Source organism: Meriones unguiculatus, chromosome 18 (genome assembly GCF_030254825.1).
Source record: "Meriones unguiculatus strain TT.TT164.6M chromosome 18, Bangor_MerUng_6.1, whole genome shotgun sequence".
In the NCBI taxonomy this organism is placed as follows: Eukaryota; Metazoa; Chordata; class Mammalia; order Rodentia; family Muridae; genus Meriones; species Meriones unguiculatus.
In genome coordinates, this window is record NC_083365.1 from 43,694,580 (window position 1) to 43,717,415 (window position 22,836).

The window sequence follows — 22,836 nt, forward strand, 5'->3', positions numbered from 1 at the left end:
ATGAGTAGATTCCTTAAAGAAATCCAGAAAAGTACAAACAATTGGAGGAAATTAATAAATTCCTTCAAAAAGTACCAAGAATGTATTTGCATAGAATAGTGGTGGTGGAAGGAACAGACATTTGGCCCAAATCTTATAAGATGTTGACAAATTAGTAGAAGAAATGAGATGCATAGTAAGAGATTTAATTAGCATTTTTTGCAGGAACTTTAAATCATGAACTTATATCGGTGATATGCTTAGAAATTTAAAGGCTATGCCAACTTCCTGCCTTTGGTGTCTTTCCTCCATGTTAAGCAAAGTGAATGAAATATGATCTAAACGCCGTCATCATTACTTTCCAAGTGCTCTTATTGCTCCAGAGTATTTGAACAAATAGCACCCTGATCCATCTTGGCTCTGGTTGTGTGTCCAATACCAAACACATCTTTCTTCCCTCCTCTTCAATGTTGAAGGCAAAAGCAACGCGTGGTATTTCCAGTTCCAGGGGTGCTTTTGTGTGCTTTTTATCAATCAAAGCCCCAATAAGATTATGGAAATATTTCACTCAGTTTTTCCCATCAGGTGGATTAGCACAAAAGTTACTTGGCAGCAGGGGACCACTGGTAAGGAATCCCAGAAGGACGAGAAGGGAATGGAAGGGGACACTTTGTTGGCAAAGGTCATCAGTATCCTAGAAGTAACTTCTCAGAGGAATGCAGCACAGTTTGAAAAAGATGGAGTGACTCACAAAAACCTAAATTATTCAGGTAGCCCTAGCTTGTTCAGTGTGCACAGTGGTTGATTAGAATACAGCATGGTGAGATAATCTTGTTTGAATTCCCCTCACAGAGTTTTACTACTTTCCTTCTTTGGAACTGGAGAGGCTTTTTACACACCTGGAACAGGCAAAGGAGAACCTGAAAAATCACTGACATGGAAAGTTCAGTAAATTCCTCCTTCCAATAATAATATTTTAAAATATATATGTAAATTTATTTATTTTGAGACAGACTCTCAGATAGCCTAGGCTGACTTTGAACTCTTGATCTTATTTCCAAGAGTTGTTTACTACCATTACAGGTGTATGGTAATATTTATGGCATTTATTTTATTTTATTTTTCTGTTTTTTTTTTTTTCAATGCAGTTTATTCAGGAACCTTGAACAATCCTCGGACCCTGGGGAAAGCCAGCCCACAGCTTAAATAGCCTCTGGGTAGCCAACCCAGGCGTGCCACGTGGGCAATGCAGATGGGTCCACATACATGGAAACAATCTGTGCCATCAGGCACACATAATTTGAAACATTTGAAAATAGAGCGACCTCAAACTAGATTTTCTCTCTGTATATATAGCTCAGTGTATATACAGGTGTATACTACCATTTCCATTATGTCTTATTATTTTCAATAGAATTGCTTGTTTGCCTGGTTTTCTCCATCATTATAAGTTAATGGAGATGTTCAATTAGTTGTCAAAGAGTGATGACTTTAACTCAATATTAGGAATTTTCAAATTGGTATCAGTAGATATTGGGATGTTAATAGCTTGGTTGACATAAGGAAGGAATTATTGTCTGAGCCCTCTGTTGAGCTCATCAGGTTAAAATGGATAGAAATCAAAAGCAATAGACATGAGTTCATAAGAGATTTTAAAGAGAATGGTGCTATAAAAGGGGTTTTAGAAAAGAAGAAGAGGGAAATAAATCATTAGTGTAATTGAAACAAGAAACAAAAATAAAATAAAAGAAATGCATGACTTACAAAAAAATGACAGAAGCTGTCCAAGTGTTGCAACTTAAAAAAAAAAAAGTTTTCAGGCCATTTGAGATGAATTGGCCCCAAAACAATGTTCAATACCTTTAAATTTTCTCAGAATCTAATGTTTTATATCTATTTCCTTAATCTTATTTTCATCACCCCAAGTATGCTTCATACAGGATGACTGAGACAGTCCCAGAATTAAAGTGTCCTCAGTCAATGTTTGTCCACATTTAAATAGGTAAATTCCTTGTTTGAGTATGAACTTCTGAAATAGCTGTTATTTTTCCATGACATGATATGCTCTTAGATCAATAGGTGGGATGAAGTCAACAATAAATTAAGAATCAATTATGCCATGTGTTTTTATCTTAAGGGAACACCTACATAATGAATACTAAAATCTTATTGTAAAAACTTCAGATGAACACTATGGATAACAGTAGCAGCAAAGGTAAATATTAAATCAGTATTTTCCAAATATCCCCAACCACACATATTCACACGCAACAGCCAACAAATGGCATATACTGTCGTGCACATGTTTTTGCTTTTATAATCGCTGAATATGTAGCTATTACATACTTTACACGTCTGTAATTTCATAAACTCCTTCAGCACTGAGCTATATATACAGAGAGAAAATCTAGTTTGAGGTCGCTCTATTTTCAAATGTTTCAAATTATGTGTGCCTGATGGCACAGATTGTTTTATTATGTTATGTATTATAACATAACAACGTCTAACTTTGCATAGAGCTCCCTGATCAGAAATTGAGAGGAAAAATGCATTAAAAAATAAAATAAATGCCATAAATATATATAAACGTTTTAAAATTTCTTTTAACACATGACTTAATTGCATGAGATCAGGACAGATAAATTGTTTGCAGGACATTAATGTCACAGAGTCTTTCAGAGCCTCCAGCCTTTGCAGAAGGATGCATAGAGACACACATCCTGCCCAAGTTCTGTCTCTCAACAATTGAGAACCCACAGAAAAGAAAAGTTTACATATATAATTGAGCCCAGAGAGGCATCTATGTTCAGGTTTATTGCATGTGCATCAATGGCATTTGACATCCAATGATATATGCAAAATATTATATATGTAAAATATAATATGTAAATATCATAATTATTATTATAATATATAACATTATATATATATTATATAATAATATAATACGTAAAATATGGTCCAAATATGAGAAAATAAAGATTCCAAGCACCCTCTTAGAAAACACTAGGTATCTTGTAAATGAGATGTCTTCAAGGAGGAAGGAATAACTGCTTTTGTGAATTAAGGACAAATACATTTTTTGAAAACTTTAATCAATGTCTGATTGAATAATTTTAGAAGTTACAGACTCCAAAGTAAAGAACAAGGGTATTTAAAGTAAATGAAATTAAAGGCTTAAGCAACTTCTTTTCTCATTTATTCATCTAATCCTACAGTTGGAAATTCAACATATCTCCTGTCTATGATCTTATTTGTTTAGACTGTCTCTTGCCCAGAACTCTTCTGGTTCCCCACCTACGAAATGTTCATAATCATCCATGCCACTCAGGATTAGTGCTGAGGGTTTTGGCAAACTGCCTAGGCATCTTAGGATGAAAAGCACCACATGGATATTGTACATTAATATTATACTCAGTAGTGTCCTTTTTCCTAATAGAGGACTGCTGATTTCTCAGTTACCTTAGAGTTTTGACAGGGGCTACAGTGAAGGCACGCTTTATTCTGCTCTCTGGTAGAGTGTGATAACTGTTAACTTTGCAAATGAGGAAAAAAAAATCACCAAATCCAAGACACATTTTGATATCCCAGAGAGCTTCAAGAGTGGCAACATGCATGACTGCTCAGTATTGAGCAAACTAGAGGTCCATATAGTATGGCATAAAAGCCAACAATGAAAAAAAAATTTTTTTGTTCAAGGAATCCTTAAGGGCAATGAGAGTCCACAGTTTTTAAAACAGGTCTAAGAAGTCAGTCCACTAGGGAGTCCACTCCAGCCTTTGTTCTATTCTCCCAGGGTCCATGCTGGCTTTCTTCAAGTTTGCCACTGTTTGAACATAATGGAGCTCTGCATTCAATCATGTGCAGCTAAAGAGAAAACTAAGTAAGTCATCTGGCAACTTTGACTGAAATATTATGTTTAGCTTACCTAAGTCTTTTCATAGAAAAAAAAAAACCAAACAAACATTATTTTACTTTGCTTGATATTTAAGAATTTCAGGAAGAGATTATCAAGGCAGGACAATGATAAATTAATAAGGATTACTGCTTCATTTGAAATAGGACAATGTTTTTAAAAGGAGCGTTAGGTGTCTTATTAATTGGCTACCACTTATTTTTTTTTGCAAGCTACTGAGAAAAAACAATTCAACATATTTCTTCCAAAGTCACAAGGGCATTCTTTACTACCTGCTGCCAGCTAAAACTGAGTGTCAGGAGATCTAAACATCTGGTTGGGAGTAGGGTAAAAATATCTGCGCTGCCATCACCATATGTTCTAACAAAATGGCCAGTGCCAGTCATCCAGGCTCTGTTTCTGTTTTATACTAATGGGCTCAGTCAGGACATCCAGGCAGCCAATGAGCAGCATATGCTGCTCAGGCTGTGACTGCCGAGGTTGCATTTTCAGAGGGAGAGCACAGCACATATCCCCACTACTGTGGGCAGCCTCCTAAGCAATGGCAGCACCAGGTATTTGACCAGACTCCGAAATCCTGTGGTTCTCAGTTTATGTGACTCACAAATAGGTAAAACTTGGAATTGCAATTGATGCCTTCTAAAGGAGTTCAAAGTGAGAAACAGGGGAGAAATTATGCGAGGATTGTAACTGCTGCTCCACCTGCATTAGGTTCTTAGAGATTCTTTCTCCTTGGTTGTCCCATAATTTCAGATGCCAAAGAGTTCTATATGAGGAGGGCATAATGGGGAATTTAACATTCATTTCAAATGTAACTAAAAATGCTTAAAGTGTTCTTAGGAAAGAGAAGATCTGACTTAATGTTTACAAAGGCCACTTTAGGCATCAGTGAAAAAAATTGAGAGGGAAGACATGGTGAGAATAAAAATATTCACAATTATTACAAACCTATATGCAAGTATAAGCAAAACAATAGCCAAAACTGCCATAATTAACCCAAGACCATTATGGTTCACATCATAAAAATGAAAATGATGAGAAATGATAGTATCAAGGGGACCACAGTTAGACCTTTCACATGTATTTTTATCTTCTATGTTCAACTATGCTACTGAGAGTCAGGCAAACCTGCCTTTCATTTTAATTGTTGGTGGGTTTTTATACTATGTCCATCTTGGCAATGAGGTTCTCCTACTCTTCCCATCTGAAAATTGTTCCCCCAGTTAAAGACTAGTTATTTTTATTTTTAAATTTCATCTCTCTCTCTCTTTCTCTCTGTGTTTGTGTGTGTTCTAAAACACCAGAACACATGTGAAGAGATCAGAGGACCACTTGTGGTTGTCTGTTTTTACCTTCCACTATGTGAGTTCTGGGGATTGAGCTCATTGAGTTCATATTGTAAATTTGATGACAAGCAGCCTTTTCTACTGAGCCTTTCCATCAGCTCAAGCTGATCTTTTTTTACCTTCCTATCTCTAGTCATATTGCTCAACTATATCATCTTTTCACTTTTACTTATAGAGAGACCATAATGTAATCCAAATTTCTGTATACAATGGTCTTTCAGTATATATTACCCACATTTAAAAAAAAAGAGTGTTCTTCTTCAAAAGCCTAAAATGTTAACAATTAGGAACACTCTGAATAATTATAAAGCCTTTAAAGAAGGCCTTTCATATACTTTGAGGTACTCCTTCATTCAAGTTTTCAATGAAAATGAGTAAACACAGCAGGGACTATCATGCACAGTAAACGCAGGTCCTATAAAAAGGCACACCAATCTAAGGAGGTAGGAGTTTGGCCAGTGGAAATTAATATAAAGATTTTGGCTAAATGAAGCACAAAGCATCCTACAAAACCATCCATTTTTAGGACATAGGACCAGCAAGTGTTAGTGATACAGAATATGATTGATGCTATTCAAAGTCCTCCTTAAAAACATGGTTTTTGTGTTCAGTTCATAATCTGAATGCAAGTAGAAGATGGGCCTTCCGATATTTAATGAATAAAAGTCTGAAACCACCTGCAACGGTTGGCCCAAAGTTACAGCAGACCCAATATGCTAGAAGGCATGCTGCACACAGCAAGGACTTTAGATTGACTCCTGACAAAACAGTGCCCTATATTACCAGTTACTGCTCGGTTGAAATCTTAGACTCCCAGGTCTACAGTGAGCGCTTGCTGATTTATAAAGCCTCTCTACAGATGGATAAAATCATGATGGCGGCTGGGTGGGGGGTAGGCTGGCTTCTGGAACAGAGTGATCAAATGGATTGAGACATAAATGAAAGTCTTCCTACTTTCACGGGGGAACACAAGAGATTAACAGATGCTGTGGATGGAAAGTAATCTGTTTCTCTACTGTTTTAATTTTCTTTCAGTTAACTTTTTTTTCCTTAAGAGGACTTTTTTGTATTGTTTTGTTTGTTTTGCTTTTGTTTCTGAGAACCATAACAAAGTATGTCTTTCCATGTATTATTGGATGTATGACTGCAAGTAAGAGTAGTTATTATCCAGTGTTCCTCATCCTTCTCCTCCTCTTCTTCTTCTCCATTAAATGAAGAACCCCATTATCTATGTTAACATTGATCAACATAAGTGCATAACATATTTACTTTGTAATTGTAGAGCTCCCTGCTTTTCATTATCTCTCTGTAGTTCATGTTCCATGTAGTTCATCTTACAAGTTTCCTTGTAAGATGTCTTGTAAGTCTGTCTTCCTTCAATCAAAGAAGGAAATCTTGAAATTTGCAGGCAAATGGTGGGATCTAGAAAAGATCATTCTGAGTGAGGTATCCCAGGAGCAGAAAAACACACATGGTATATACTCACTTCTAAGTGGATAGTAGACCTACAATATTGGATAAACATTCTAAAATCTGTACACCTAAAGAAACTAAGCAAGGATGACCCTGGTAAGATCATCAATTCTCACTCAGAAAGATGGACATTGGAAGAGGGAAAAAACAGGAAACAGGACAGGAGCCTATCACAGATGCCCTCTGAAAGACTTTACCCAGCAGTGTATCAAAGCATATGCTGAGACTCATAACTAAATTTTCGTCAGAGGCCAGGGAATCATATGAAAAAAGGGGGAGACAGTAGGACCTGGAGATGGCAGGAGCTCCACAAGGAGAGCAACAGAACCAAAATATCTGGGCACAGGGGTCCTTTCTGAGACTGATATTCCAACCAAGTACCATTCATGGATATAACCTAGAACCCTTGTTCAGATGTAGCCCATGGCAGCTCAATATCCAAGTGGGTTCCCTAGTAAGGGCAACAAGGACTGTCTCTGACATGAACTCAGTTGTAGGCTGTGTGACCATTCCCTCATGAGTGGGGAGCAGCCTTGCCAGGCCACAGACGATGTCAGTGCAGCCAGTCCTCATGAGAACTGATAACCAAGGGTCAGATAGAAGGGGAGGAGGACCTCCCCTATCAGTGGACTTGGAGAGGTGCATGGGAGGAGATGAGGGAGGAGGTTGGGATTGGGTGGGAATGAGTGAGGGGGCTAAAGATGGGGTACAAAGTGAATAAACTGTAATTAATATAAATAGTAAAAATCAATTAAAAAACTATTATGGTGGCTATCTATCTTGTAAGGAGCAGAAGACACTAATCTACAGTGGCTCACAGAGAGGCACACCAGCTGACTTTAATGAGTGCTGACTTTGTCTCTGGATCTCTTCTGTGTTACTCACTGCAGTGCTCCTGTAATAACCTGAATCTCCTCCTACTTGTGGTCATACTATGTGCCCGTGCTTTTACGGATTTTCTGTTTCCACAGTTTTCCCTGAGGCTTTCTCTCTCTCATCCCATGAAAGTACCTACTGGCCACAATCTACCTTCTCAGTCATTTCCTGACAAGCTTACAAAATAATATAAAAAAGTACACATACTCCCATTGAAGCTTCTCTTAATTCTTGTTTTTGTTTTTATTTTTTGTTCTCAAAGTGTATAGTCCGCATTAACTCAGGTATAGTACTTTCTACTGCTGACCTTCCAGTAGAATTCACACTTTACTACTTCTGGCTATTTATCTGTTTTGGGTTTTTTTTTTTTCTGTATTAATTCTGATGGCTATAAATAAACTTGGGTTGCTATGGATGCTCAGTAAATATATCCAATAACGGAATGTCTTGTCTACCTTTCTCAATCGAGAAACTGACAGTTAAAAGCCGAGTGTTAACTTTTGTAATGGTATACGGTATTTCTAAGTAACAAATACAGAATCATCACAATTTCTTGATCATGCAAACTTATTATTTTCTAAAGTAGAAGCTTTGTTTTTTTGAAAGAAATTGTCTTAATTTAAGTGTCAATTTTTGCATGCATTCTTTTCCACATGCATGCATGTAGCATCCAGGAAAAAAAAAAAAGCAACATCCCTGTAAATGGTGTTGGAAATAGGTGTGAATGGCTAAGAGGGTTTTCAGAACTGAGCCCTGCTACTCTTGAAAAGAAACTAGTGCTCTGAATAACTTAGTTCTCCCTCTCTCTCCCCAACCCTTAAATTGTAGCTTTTATTAGTATATATTCATGTTAGAAGATAGTGGAGTTGGTTATGACTTTTCTGTTATACAAAAAAATGCATTGATCATATTTATGCCTCCCTCATTATCCACACTTATTTCACTATCTCTTTCTGCAAATGCTTTTTTGTTCTATAAAACTTCCTCCTTTGCAATGATATTTATTTTCAGATTCGTTGTAAGACAAAAAAAACATCTAATGCTTATCTGTATTACTCTGGTTTATTGAATTTAATGATATAATGAGGATTTCCATTTCAATCCATTTTTTTTTTCTAAAAATGACAAACTTCTTAATGGCTCAATAACACTCCATTGTGTATATTTGTAACATGAAGAACTTAAAGAGTCAAATGCCACAGATTAGAGAAACCAATAAAAAATGGGAAAATAAGCTGAACAAATTTCAAATAAAAAAAAAAATTCAGAAGACCAAGAAAAGATCTTAAACAAGAAAAAAATCTTCAGTATCTTTAGCCACAGGGGAATGTTAATTAAAGCTATATTGAAATTCCTTTTTGCCCACTCAGAATAATTACCATCAATCAAAGAAAACAACACAGGTATGGTGGCTTCTACATGTGATATTATCACTAGTGAAGCAAGGGTATGTGGTGGGAAACCTTATAAAAATATCAAATAAATTAATGCTACCAGTATTGAAATAAGTATGGAGGATCTTCAAAAGCTTAAGAATACAACCAGAACCAAAATATCTAGGCCCAGGGTTCTTTTCTGAGACTGATACTCTAACCAAGGACCATTCATGAATATAACCTAGAATCCCTGCTCAGATGTAGCCCATGGTAGCTCAGTATCCAAGTGGGTTCCCTAGTAATGGGAACAGAGACAGTCTCTGACATGAACTCAGTGGCTTTCTCTTTGACACCTCCTGGAGGGGGGCAGCCTTGCCAGGACACAGAGGAAGAAAATGCAGCCAGTACTAATGAGACCTGATAAGCTAGAGTCAGATGGAAGGGGAGGAGGACCTCCCCTATCAGTGGACTTGTAAAGGGGCAAGGAGGAGATGAGGGAGGGAGAATGTGATTGAGAGGGAATAAGAGAGGGGGCTACAGCTCAGATACAAAGTGAATAAACTATAATTAATATAAAAAATAAAAATTAAAAAAAGAATAAAAGTACCGTGTAATGCAGATCTTTGATCCTTGGGATGAAAAGGCAACATTCACTGCATAAAACCTGCATATTCATGTTTAGCATGTATTATCACAGAATACAAGTAATAGTATTAGATGAGGTGGCTATCAACAGATGACAGCAATTTGGTATTATTAAATACTTGCTCTGTCTACACACAATTTACTGAACAAAATATTAAATTTTTTTATGTCAAAGCTCCTCTAATAATTTAAGTAAACACATATTTATAGGTACTCTTTATAAAGGGGAAATCAATATGGGATCAAAGTGACCTTAGCTCCTGAAATCTACCAGGTTTTGTTTTTAATTAACAGAGAACTGGAAACAATAAAGCAATGAAGAAGCTGTGGTTGCCTGAGTTGACTGGTTTTCTTATATAAAATATGAAAAATAAGGTAAGAATTAAATTATTTTCCATAAGTTTTCAACTATTCATTTGTTTTCATGCAACACTTTTAGAAGTAGTAACTACAAAATACATAGAAGCAAATATGAAGAACCTACAATCTAACCTATGTCCTACAAATAGTTTTACAGAACATCAAGGAGTAGCCTGATAATTCTGAAGGTAGAAAATTATGGCTATTGAACCACACACTACCTGATTTACTAGGTCTTAAACTCTTTAACCTACCCTCTTGCATGTGTATATGCATAAGTCCTTGCTTCCTGTGCCACAATGACTAATCTGAATACATTCAAAGACAATCTGAACTGCAAATTTTCTATGTGGCTTTTTATAGAAAACATTCCATTAGTCATGTATTAGAATGGAATTTGTGTGAAAGAAGCACCATTTTTTTATCTTTTTCTAAATTGTAACTGAAACTGAGGAAGAGTGCATAAAACAGAGTAGGCACTGAGAAAACTCCGTTTTAATAAATGAATTAATGACTCTAAAGCTGGTGTTTTTAAACTAAAGATTCTTTACATAAAATCTTTAGTTTCATTTACATATTTCATACTGTGGTACAAATTTGATTTCTAGAGCTCTCCTTAAACAAAAATCCAAGCATGCAATGGAGCAATGCATCATCCCTAAATAGTTCAAACTGAGCACAAGCACAGGTGTTCCATCTTCAAAAATCAACCTTGGTAATGGTTACAGAAGGCCAGAATCATGTTCTGAGGAATTAAACAGACTCCTCCATGTTTTCAAAACTCTTTGTTCTTGGAAAAGGTGAAATGAAAGACAGGGAGAAGTTTCCATGTTCACAACTTATTGATGGTGTCCTAGTCCACCAATTTTACTTTTCAACAATAAAAGGATTTTTCTATTTAGCAACATTACTTATTCATGCAGGGTCATAAAAATATTAATAAAAGATTATCGTATTAGATCTCCTTACGAACCGAGAATCCAGCTGTTTTCTCTCCACCTTATTCCTAATAGCAGTGAATGCTCTACAGTTCAGCCTGAAGTTCTGCTGAGGCTGCACCAGGCTGAAGGGAATTGACTCCTCTTAAGCACAGCTGCAATCTCTTGGTAGAAGAGATGTTCTTTTTAATGGATGGGGTTTAAAATCACTTAATTATTGAAGCAAATTGATGACTGGTTTTCTTTCTTTCTTTTATTTGAATGATCTACATTCAAAGTCATTATTTCTAATCAGTTATTGGAATAAATTTCCCATCAAAAGTAGGTCAAACATAATAAAGTTTCATTTTATAACTTCTAAAGCTATCAGCAATGCCACAGTGGAACCTGCTGTTTTCCATAAGATCAGCTTCACTCTTGATTCTCCTGGAAATTAATCATTTTGTTTCTTTTGTTGTTGTTGTTGTTGTTTATGTTTTCTTGTCTGCTTGCAAATGTACTTCTCCTGTACCCTTATATTTAGACCTGAAATGTCAGATGCTTTTAAGAGTCAGTCAATAATCCTGTTGTTGTCAGTGCAGGATTCCACTCATAAACACATAGACTCGTCAGTGTTGAGTACATCATCTGGGTTAGGCATGGATGTAAAAGTCTCCGGCCACCGTTGTTTTATTGCCTTCTTTGAATTATCAAGTGTTGGAAATTGCAGCTATGCATAGTCATTTTGCAAACGTGAGCTGTGGTTTATTTCTGCATTGAAGCCAAATTAATGAGGGGTTGATGGAAAGAATAGGAAAACAAAAGGAATTTTACTAGATATCTAGCTTAAGCTACTGTAAGGAAGTATTCTACAAGTTCTTTCTCTAGGCTGTTTTTTTGCAACCCAACAAAAGTGCATTGCATTGGTACTTCCAACAACAACAAAAACTTGACTAATGCAGACACACATTCTTTTTAGGATTTTTCTTTTTGAGGGATTCAAATATTTAAATGCATCTTCATTAGAAAAAAAAACAGCAACTGAATTTGGAGTTAAACTACATTGCAAATTTTATTCTTTCAGTTACCTAGATGTGTTTGACCCTTCACTTGGAAGGATAATATCTGTGTCCTCCTAGTTCTATGGAAATCAAATTAGAAAAAATATGGGGTTAAAAGTATTATATAACAGTATCTGTAGCTCTATCAGAGTTTCTAAAGAGTAAAAAATGACAATTGTGTTTTATAAAAAGAAAATTTGCCCAAGATTCTTTAACTGGAGGATATCATAGAAGTAAAAAAAGTATATTAGGGTTGCTTATTATTGAGTTTATGAATTTGCTTAATGTCAAAAGTATTAGTGATTTTCTGTTACGTAGAAAGAAAAGCTGAAGAGATTCTAAGAAAAGATACCAAAGAGAACATAAAATACTCATTCTTTCAGAAAAAAAAAATATATATATATATATATATATATATATATAATGATTTGCCACATCAGGCACTAAAATGTTACCCATGAATTTAAGGACTGAAATGTTTAGGTACAACTAAGGATCTATTCCAATATATAAACATTTGATAAATGATAAGATAAAAGCTGTAAGAGAGGTAAGAATTACCATAGAAATACCATAGAAAACTGTAAGAATACACTGTCAGTGCTTTGAAGTATTGGGGACACTTTCAATTCCAGAGATATTTAAGCTTTGGTTCATGGCCTAAAACCAGGCTGGAGGACAGGTATGAAATGTATTTCTCAATTTTTAGACCTTGAGATAACCCTCGAGATAAACCAAGCTTTGAGCAATACATGTGTGGCTTTTCTATGATTTTCTTATTTTTGAGGTATTATATTTCTGTTTCAAAAGGAAGAATGTTGTACAACCAACGCTTTAAAATTCATCTAAAATTCATTTAAAATTCATCTAAATTTCTGTGTGGAATTAAGTTTTATGAACATTAATTAAATTAATCTTAATGTAGTTTTGTTTCATTAAATATAAAAAAAAATCTGCTAAAACATTGATTTATAAATATCAATCAGGGAAAGCTTAAGAGATGTAAAATAACCATCATTACCTAAAATTTATTGAGTTGACTGGGTACTTTTACGATATTTTATGTCAGATATATTTATGCTACAACAAAGCATATGATCAATATTTGATGAATGGAACTTGATAAAACTGAAAGCTTTTGTAAGGCAAAAAGATACCATCAACAGGAAAAAATTGCAACCTACAGAGTGGGAAAATATTTTCACCAACTCTACATCTGCTATAAGATTAATTTATAAAGTACAAAGAACACAGGAAAGTAGACATCAACAAACCAAATAATCCAATTAAAAATGGGGTACAGATCGAAACAGAATTATCAACAGAGGACTTTCAAATGGCCAAGAAGAACTTGAAGAAATGCTGAACATCTTTAGCCATCAGAGAAATGCAAATTAAAACAACTCAGAGATTCCGTCTTATACCCATCAGAATGGCTAAAATCAAAAACACAGTGACAGCACATGCTGATATGGATGTGGAGAAAGGGAAACACTTCTCCATTGCTGGTAGGATTGCAATTTGTACAGCCACTTTGGTAAACAATATGGCAGTTTCTCAGTAAATTGGCAAATGCTCCACCTCAAGACCCAGCTATACCATTCCTGAGTATACACCTAAATGATACTCCATCCTACCACAAATTACTTGTCCAACTATGTTTACCCTAGGTTTATTCTCAACATCCAGAAACTGGAAACAACTAAGATGACCCTCAACCAAAGAATGGATAAAGAAAATGTGCTACATTTACACAATGGAGTTTTTCTCAGCTGTTAAAAACAATGCCATCAGGAAATGGATGGAACTAGACAAAAAATCCGGAGTTAGGTAACCCAGATCCAGAAAGACAAACATGGTATATATTCATTTATAAGTGGATATTAACTGCAACATAAAGATAATTATGTTACAATCCACAGACCCTGAGTGGCTAAATAACAAGGAGAACCCAAGGAGATAGGCATGAGTCTCCTTAGAAAGGGGAAATAGAATAGATATTGCAGGTGAAGTTGGGGCAGGTGGGGATGGGAAAAGAATGAATCAAGTGGGGAGAAGATGGAGGGAGATAGTATTCTAGAGACAACTAGAATGACTAGAATGGTGATGGCATCTTTGGGACAAGCTGAAAATCTAGGGCAATGGAAATCCCCAGTAAATCATAAGCACGTCTCTAGCTAAGACTCTTAGTAATGGCAGATATTGAACTGACCATCTCCTATAACAAGGCAAGACTTACAAGGGAGAGTTTGGGTCACCAATCAGTCACAAAACCTTTGGCTTACAATTCATCCTGCCAGCATAATGTGTTGGGGTAAAGGTGGCACAGAAATTGTAAGAGTTGCTAACCAATAACTGGTCCAGCTTGATATTTATGCCAAGAGAGGAAACCCACCCCTGATATTCCATAGAGGGCCAGAAACTAGAACTGGACAGACCAAAGATTAAAAATCGAGGGACAACACATGCTGGCAAGGTTGTAGAGAAAGGGCAATACTCCTCGAATGCTGCTAGGAACGTAAACTTGAGCAACCACTTTGGAAATCAATCTGGCGCATTCTCAGAAAATTAGGAATAGTGCTACCTTAAGATCCAGTTATACCACTTCTACTTACATATGCAAAAGTTGCTCAACTATACAATAAAGACATTTGCTCATCTATGTTCACAGCAGCTTTATTTGTAATAGCCAGAATCTGGAAACCACCTACATGTTCCTCAACTAAATAATACATACAGAAAGTGAGGTACATTTACACAATGGCCTACTACTCAGCAATTAAAAAAAAAAAAAAAGGAATCATGAAATTCCCAGGCAAAAGGTGGGAACTAGAAAAGATCATCCTGAGTGAAGTAACTCAAAAGCACAAAGACACACAGGATATAAATACTCACTTAGAAGTTAATATTAGCCATTAAATACAGGATAAATGTTCTAAAATCTATAGTCTTTTTTTTAAAATTTTCATCAATTACACTTTATTCATTCTGCATCCCCCCATAAGCCCCTCCCAATCCCACCCTCCCTCCTCCCTCTGCTTGCATGCCACTCCCCAAGTCCACTGATAGGGGAGGTTCTCCTCTCCTTTCTGATCTTAGTCTATCAGTTCACATCCAAAGTGGCTGCATTGTCCTCTACTATGGCCTGGTAAGGCTGCTCCCCCCCAGAGGGAGGTGATCAAAGAGCAGGCCAGTCAGATTATGTCAGAGGCAGTCCCTCTTCACATTACTATGTAACCCAATTGGACTCTGAACTGCCCTGGGCTACATCTGTGCAGGGGTTCTGGGTTATCTCCATGAATAGTCCTTGGTTGGAGTATGAGTCTCTGGGAAGTTCCCTGTGTTCAAATTTTCTTGTTCTGTTGCTCTCCTTGTGGAGACCTTGTCCTCTCCAGCTCTTACTATTTCCCAGTTCTTACCTAAAATTCCATTCACTCTGCCCAACAGTTGCCCTTCAGGCTCAGCATCAATCTATAGTCTTAATGAAGCAGAACAACAAGGAGGACACTAGAGAAGAGGATTAGTCCTCATTCAGAAGGGCAAACTGGATAGGAGAAGACAGGAAACAGGACAGGAGCCTTCCATACAGTGAGCCTCTGAAATACACTCCCCAGCTGCACATCAGTGTAGATGCTGAGACTCATAGCCAAATTGTGGGCAGAGTGCAGGGAATCTTATGAAAGAAGGGGAGATAGAAAAACCTAGAGGAGACAAGAACTCCACAAAGAGACTAACAGAGCCAAAAATCCTGTGTGTGGGGGGGGGGATGCAGAGGCAGATACTCCAACCAACTACCATGCATAGAGATAACCTAGACCTCCTGCTCAGAGGAAGCCCATAGGCTGCTCAGTTTCCAGGTGTGTTCCCTAGTAGTGACAGCAGAGGTTGTCTCTGACATGGACTCTTTGGTGGGCTCTTTGGTCACCTCCTCCTGGTGAGATTGCCTAAGTAGGCCACAATAAAGAGAAAGAGGATCCAGACAGTCATGAAGAGACCAGATAAGTGAGGTAAGTGAGGGTCAGATAATAGGGGAGGAGGACCTCCCTTAACAGTGGACTATGGGAGGAATTTAGAGGGTACATGAGGAGGGAGGTTAGACCAAGAGAAGATGAGGGAGGAAACTACCAGTAGGATACAAAGTGAATAAATTGTAATAAATATTAATAATAAAGAACAAATTAATAAAATATGCTGGTATAATGTTCTTGTGGAATATATACAATTTACCCTGTTCATTCAAATGCTAATTTCTCTATGTCACTATCTGGTTTCAAACTGGATATTGTATAATGATGTTTATTTTAAGTATCACCTGGATCAAGTTTGTGTAAACATGCCACCATTTGATCTCAGTATTGTCAATAAAACAACCAGCCAGTGATGAACAATGCCGAGGACAGGGTGGGACATCCTGGTCCTGCAGGGAGGAGAAAAAAGCAAATGGGAGGAATCAGAGAGAGACATAGGATGCTAAAAGAGGACTTGGAACTACCACCAGAGATGAGTGGGAAATAAGATATGACTAAAAGCAAGTATAAGGTGGGAAATCTGAATGGGAGGAAGCTATTTGGGCTTCCAGGTTTAGGATGGAGTAACTATTGCCCAGCATTGTGTTCTAGGTTATGTAAATAAATTCTATTCTCTGTGTGGTGATTTGGGTATACAGCCAGTTTAGGAACAACCACAAATTAACTAAAAGATAAATCAGTATTAAATATTAATAATCATCATAAAATATGAAATGAATCCCTGATTTCATTTATTACCTAAAAGTTTCTTTATTTGCATGTAGTCTCCTTTTATTAGTTGAATTTTTATCTGAATTAACTGGCCTTATTTCAAAGGATCATCAAAAATGTCCACTGATCTTTATATGTTCCACTTTCTTTTATATGCTCTGGCTTTCTTAATAAATTGAAGTTCTCTTTTGACTGTTGCTATTTTCAAGGGACATAAAAACAAGGCTAACACACACTACTGTGAATACAGGGAGTTTCCTCCAGATTTTCAGAGGTTGGAGACACTGTCTTCAGTATAATGACAGACATCTTAAGCAGTGAGCTTAGAGGTGACTTTAATGTGTTGCCTTTGGCAAAGAGTAAAGAATTTCTCAAAGGGTGTTTGGTTATTTCCCCATGAATGTGAACAGTGTCAGCCTGACTCTTGAGTTACTCTCAGGGTATTAGTTTCAAGTTGCAATCTCTTCAGCTCACTGCTGCTCCTCCTGCTATGAGGCGCGCACTCAGCCACCATGAGGCCTTTATCAGAGACTCTAAGAGCAGAAAGGCCAAGTTTACACTCTCAGTTCATTACTACAAACTAAAATTGTTTTTTTTTTTCTTTTTTCTTTTCAGCAGTGTCTTGACTTGGGTATACCATTCCAATAACAGAAATCTGAAAAGAGACCATGACTTAAGAAATGAACTTTAGGTATGGATACATACTTTAAAAAAGAAAAGAAAAAGAAAAAAAAAAAACCATTGGGAAAATATATTGTCTTCAACTCAATGGAAAAGTATAATTTTGGATAATTTTTCCATATAAGAAAATCTTTTGCCTCTCAGAAAAAGTTCTGCTCAGGTATTAACCTGATCAAATGTAGAAAAGCTGGATTCATCTCAGTAGCTTCATTATCTAAGCTCGACTGCCAATGATATTCGCAAACAGCAAGTACATTTTAGATGCTATCGCCAAGTTACCTCAATTTCAGTTCCAAAACGACATGCTTAATGGTTAGAAACAGTTCTGGCAATTCATGAGACATTTTGCTCAAACCTGGAGAAATTTCAGGTTCTACCTGAAGTATTTAGATCCACTTATGCCAAACACTGAAACTTTTCTTTTTGTTTTTGCTAAAAATCAATGGGAATAAACAGAGAAACCTCTGATGGCCACAGTACAGAGAATAAGAGAATGCTTGTGAATAATTTAGACATCTATACCACACCTGTTCTTCAGTCAGTAATCACTGGAGAGGGGTCGGAAAAATAGGCAGAGTAGACAGAATCAGTAAGTTACTAAAGGGAAGTAGTGTTTTTGAGCACAGTAAAACAGTTGCGCATAAGAACTCAGGGCAGTTGTGACCACATCCGAATGACCTGCACAAACTTAATCCAGACCAAATCCCAGTATTGAGGAGGTGAGAAGAAAAACCACCCTCCTCTAAAATCTATGTGTGATTGATAGCTGTCAAGGGAATTTACTTTCTTTAAGGGTATAAATCCTGGTAGGTCTCATTGGATGCTTATACATGTAACAGTTCATAGGCAATAATAATGGGATTGAATGAGCCTAAACATTTTAAAACAAGGTCCTATACTTGGGTAATGTGGTGGTTTAACAAAGATTGGCCCCCAATGTGTTATATATTTGAGTGGTTAGTGATCAGGGAGTGACACTTAGAAGGATTAGGAGTTCTGGTTTTGTTGAGAAAAAGGTGTCACTGTGATATGTGATTTGAGGTTTCAAAACCAAAGCCAGGTCTAAGCCAGGCCCAGTTTCTTTCTGTTTTTGTTTTTGTTTTTGTTTTTGTTTTTGTTTTTTCTGCCTACAGATCTGGATGTAGAACTCTCAGCTACTTCTCCAGCACCATGTCTGCCTGCATTTTGTCATGACCCCTGCCATGATGATAATGGACTAAAACTCTAATACTTTAAACAAGCCCCTATAAAATTCTTTCTTTTATAAGAGTTTTTGTTGTCATGGTGTGTCTTCACAGCAATAGAAGATTGACTGAGATTGGTGAGTATTGGGAAAGTATCTGGGAAGAGATTTAAAATAAAAATTATGAAAATTATAATATATCAAAATTTCAAAGAATTAATAAGATGTTTAAAATGGAAAAAGGAAAGAAATGAAAGCAATCTTAAATACCTTGGCTTGTTGGAAGGCAAATATACATTATAGTAGAATACTGTCTGTCCACATATGTACCTTTTAAATCAGTAACTTAAAATAATTCTTTAAGATGTTTTAGCAATTACTTGTTCCAAGCATTTTAGTCAAAAATGTAGAAAATTAAGCATCTTCCCTAGGGTCTTCCTTGTTGTTTAGCTTCTTTAGGATTATAGATTTAAGATTTAGTTAATCCTATATTATATGGCAAATATCAACTTATAAGTAAGTATATACCATATGTGTCTTTCTACTTCTGGGTTACCTCACTCAGAATGATTTCTGGTTCCCACTATTTGCCTGCAAATTTCATGATTTCCTTGTTTTTAAGTGCTGAGTAGTATTCCATTGCGCAAATGCACCTCACTTTCTGTAATCCATTTTTCAGTTGAGGGACATCTAGGTTGTTTCCAGGTTCTACTTATAACAAACAAAGCTGTTATGAACATAGTTGAACAAATGTCCTTTTTGATGCTTAATCTTCATTCAGAAGTGCAAACAGGATAGACATCAGGAGTAGGAGAAGACAAGGAACATGACAGGAGGCTTCCACAGAGGACCTCGAAAGACTCTACCTACCATGGTATCGAAGGAAATACTGAGATTCATAACCAAACTTTGGGTAGAGTACCGGAATCCTTATGGAAGAATGGGGAGATAGAAAGACCTGGAGGAGTCAGGAACTCTACAAGGTTACCAAAAGAGTCAAAATACCTGGGCCCAGAGCAGCCTGCAGGGACCGATACTCAAACCAAAGACCATACATGGAGAGGATCCAGACGCCCTGTTCAAAGGAAGCCTATAGGCTGCTCAGTTTCCAAGTGGGTTTCCTAGTAAGGGGTACAGGAGCTGTTTTTGACATGAACTCAGTGGCTGGCTATTTGCGCACCTTCCCCTCAGAAGTGTAGCCTTGCCAGGCCACATAGAAAGATGCTGCAGCCAGCCTTGATGAGGCCTGATAAGCTAGGGTCAGATAATAGGGGAGAAAGTCCTCTATCAAGGGGCTGGGGAAAGAGTATAAAGGGAGAAGAGAGAGGGTAGGTGGGACTTTGGGAGGGAGGGTGCAAAGTGAATAAATCACAATAAATAAATAAATAAATAAATAGATGATAGAGAGATAAATAAATTAATATAAATATTTTTTATTTTAATTATACAATATTTACTTTGTATCCCCCCTCTAGTTCTCTCCCTCCTCCCCTCCCAATCCCTCACTTCATCCCCCTTCTCCACACACTCCCCTCCCCAAGTCCACTGGTAGGGGAAGGTTTTATTTTCTTCCTTCTGATCCTAGTCTATCAGGTCTCATCAGGAGTGGCTGCATTGTCTTCCTCTGTGGCCTGGTAAGGCTACTCCCCCCTCAGGGGGAGGTGATCAAAGAGCAGGCTAATCAGTTCATGTCAGAGGCAGTCCCTGTCCCCATTACTATGGAACCCCCTTGGACACTGAACTGCCATGGGCTACATCTGTGCAGGAGTTCTAGGTTATTTCCATGCATGGTACTTGGTTGAGAGTATGAGTCTCAGGAAAGACCCCTGTGCTCAAATTTTTTGGTTCTGTTGTTCTCGTAGATCTCCTGTCCTCTCCAGATCTTACTATTATTTCCCATTTCTTTCATAAGCAGATTCTGGCCAAAGTTTGGCCATAAGTCTCAACATCTGCTTTGATAATCTGCAGGGCAGAGCCTTTCAGAGGCCCTCTGTGGGCCTCTGAAATAAACAAATTGTTTCCTGTTTTCTTTTTCTTCTGGTGTCCATCCTCTTTGCCTTTCGTAGTGGGGATTGAGCAAAGTGGCAGGTTACAAAATAATTTTTTAAAAGAAAAAAAATGTGAAAAATTAATGCCTCCTCAAATTAAAGAAATTGTTCTAGGTTACTTGTATATTTGACAGCAGAAGTCTTGACAAATATTGACAAATGATGTCTGATATCACTGGTTACCTGAAGTGATACCCTACGCTAGGCATCAATGTGGATGATGCTGAATATTTTACCATTTTCATGATGTTATCCCTGAGAAAATGAAGCAGCAATATCTTGATATTACAGACTTGAAAATAAATATAATAGGAGACCTTTATAAAAGAAAGAAAACAGCAAAGTTTGGTATAAAGTTATTATCTGGAGAAATATATTTTGATCTAAAGGGAATTCTCTGGTAATGCCTGACAGAAAGAAAGAATAAAATCCTAGCTTAATTTCCACTTTGGTAATTAACTTGGGTACCCAGTAAAACCTAGCTATTTCTCTCTTAAATCATATTGTTTTTATATAGGACAGCATTTTTAATTGTCTCCATAGCAATATTCATCATGAGGAATAAAATTGTGGCCAACAATATTTGATCCTATTATGCAATCATTCATTATTACATATGGAAATGTGCAATAAAGAGTAAGAGGGCAACCATTTCATTAGCTATGTCCTACCTGCACCATTTTCTATCTATTGCTTCTCTTGGTTAATTTTCTTCATATACAGGAATGGTAACACACAAGCTACAGAATATAAACAAAATTCACCAGTATAGCTTTTATGTTTCTTATTTAAACTTTGAGTATTACTGTTTATATAAAATACCCATCTGTTTTTTTCTAAAATACAAAGTAGAAGTGTGTGTGTGTGTGTGTGTGTGTGTGTGTGTTTGTGTACATACATAGTATGTACTGGTGTTCATATATACACATAATACCTGTATTATATAATTATGGGTTAGGTAATTTACAGCAGTGAATGTGTCATTTTATTACATTATTTATAAAGCTGTCTTAGTGTTCTATTGCTTTGAAGAGATACCATGATCATGACAACTCTTATAAAGCAATGCACTTAACTCTGGATTTCTTACAATTTTAGGGGTTTAGTCCATTTTTGGTGGCTCCATAGGCAAGAGGAATAGAGAGACACGGGGCTTGTCTTGAGGCTTTAAAAACCCCCAACCCATCCTCAGTGACTTCCTCTAAAAAAGGCCACCCTCTCCAAACAAGCCACACCTCCTAATCTCTCTAAAGTAGTGACACAGCTTAATGATCAAGCATTCAAATGATCAAGCATTGAGCCTGTGAGGGCCATTATCATTCAACCAACACAACAGCTAAAAGTAAAAATAAAGATTATTTAGAAACAAATGCCCATTAATCTTACATGATTTTTCTAAAATTGTGTTTCAAAACTTATTCAAGAAATGGAATGTGGTAATGCTTATGCACATGTGAATATACTTATACTATTTAGTGTTCTGACTGTCCCCTAATTCCAGATAATGAGGGTTATGAGAGGATTATGGATATAAGCAGCATATCAAGGAATTACAGTTATAAGCCTTTGAGTTGAATCATGTTTCAGTCTAGGGCTGGAGGTATAGCATGTCTTTAACATTATCAGGGGCCAGGTTGGCATTCCAGCATAAGAAACATAAATGTGCACACATAATAAATGTATTTAAGAAAGTAGGATTGTGTGTGACCTGATCCTGTGTACAACGAAAAATATAAACTCACTAACAGAAGAGAACTTAAGACATTTTACAAATATTGTAAGAGTGAATTACTCAACTTCTAAATAACAGATGGACCAAAGAAAATAATGAACGAACTGGGCAATAGCTACCAGAAAATAATAATCACAAAAAGATACATTGTACCAAACTTTATGAATGAACTGGGCAATAGTTACCAGAAAATATTAATAACAAAAAAATACATTGTACCAAACTTTTTGAAATGTGAAGTAATCTGTTCATAGAATCAAGTTAAGAAAGATAAATGGATCAATTTTACAAATCTCAAATTAATGGTCTGATAAAATAAAAAATAAAAAAAGAACAATCTAAATTCAAAGTAACTCTTTGGAACAGAATACAGATTGGAGCAGAAGTAAATAAAGTACAGAATTGAAAATGTTAGAAAAAAATACCACAGGATCAAAAGGGTGAACCATTAAAAATATCAACACAATTGAAAAAAAAAGTATAACTAAACAACTAATGAAGAAA

General features: G+C 36.5%; 1 protein-coding gene across 7 annotated transcripts in view; it reads right to left on the bottom strand.

Annotated features, from left to right (window-relative positions):
* The window catches only part of Lrrc4c (leucine rich repeat containing 4C), a 1,367,614-nt gene that overhangs the window by 359,188 nt on the left and 985,590 nt on the right, over nt 1-22,836 (bottom strand). The window contains exon 1 of one of the 7 annotated variants that reach the window (XM_060372130.1): nt 16,262-16,312. The exons of the other annotated variants lie outside the window; for them this stretch is intronic. The gene's annotated coding sequence lies outside the window, so the exon portion shown is untranslated. Of the gene's footprint in view, nt 1-16,261; nt 16,313-22,836 lie in introns of those variants that run through there. 7 annotated transcript variants of the gene reach the window in all.